This window comes from Arachis ipaensis, chromosome B9 (genome assembly GCF_059453495.1).
Source record: "Arachis ipaensis isolate K30076 ecotype BB chromosome B9, ASM5945349v1, whole genome shotgun sequence".
NCBI lineage: Eukaryota > Viridiplantae > Streptophyta > Magnoliopsida > Fabales > Fabaceae > Arachis > Arachis ipaensis.
This window is the reverse complement of record NC_142444.1, coordinates 49,558,862-49,559,475: the sequence shown is the minus strand read 5'-3', so window position 1 is coordinate 49,559,475 and position 614 is coordinate 49,558,862. Positions and strand designations below refer to the sequence as shown.

The 614-nt window shown below is 40.6% G+C and overlaps 1 non-coding gene across 1 annotated transcript; it reads right to left on the bottom strand.

The window, feature by feature from the left end:
• Nucleotides 1-221: 221 nt before the first annotated feature.
• LOC148544597 (small nucleolar RNA R71) lies at nt 222-329 on the bottom strand. Its single transcript, XR_015900533.1, has one exon. It is a non-coding gene; the product is annotated as a small nucleolar RNA R71 (small nucleolar RNA).
• Nucleotides 330-614: the final 285 nt, after the last annotated feature.

Below are 614 nucleotides of genomic sequence, written 5' to 3'. Positions count from 1 at the left end.
CCGAAGATCCTTTTCAGTTCTTAACTGAATTCTTGCAGATATGTGATACTGTCAAGACTAATGGAGTAGATCCTGAAGTCTACAGGCTCATGCTTTTCCCTTTTGCTGTAAGAGACAGAGCTAGAATATGGTTGGACTCTCAACCTAAGGATAGCCTGAACTCTTGGGATAAGCTAGTTAAGGCTTTCTTAGCCAAGTTCTTTCCTCCTCAAAAGCTGAGTAAGCTTAGAGTGGATGTTCAGACCTTCAGACAGAAAGAAGGTGAATCCCTCTATCAAGCATGGGAGAGATACAAAGAACTGACCAAAAAGTGTCCTTCTGACATGCTTTCAGAATGGACCATCTTGGATATATTCTATGATGGTCTGTCTGAATTAGCTAAAATGTCATTGGATACTTCTGCAGGTGGATCCATTCACCTAAAGAAAACGCCTGCAGAAGCTCAAGAACTCATTGACATGGTTACAAATAACCAGTTCATGTACACTTCTGAAAGGAATCCTGTGAATAATGGGACGCCTATGAAGAAGGGAGTTCTTGAAGTTGATACTCTGAATGCCATATTGGCTCAGAACAAAATATTGACTCAACAAGTCAATATGATTTCCCAGAGT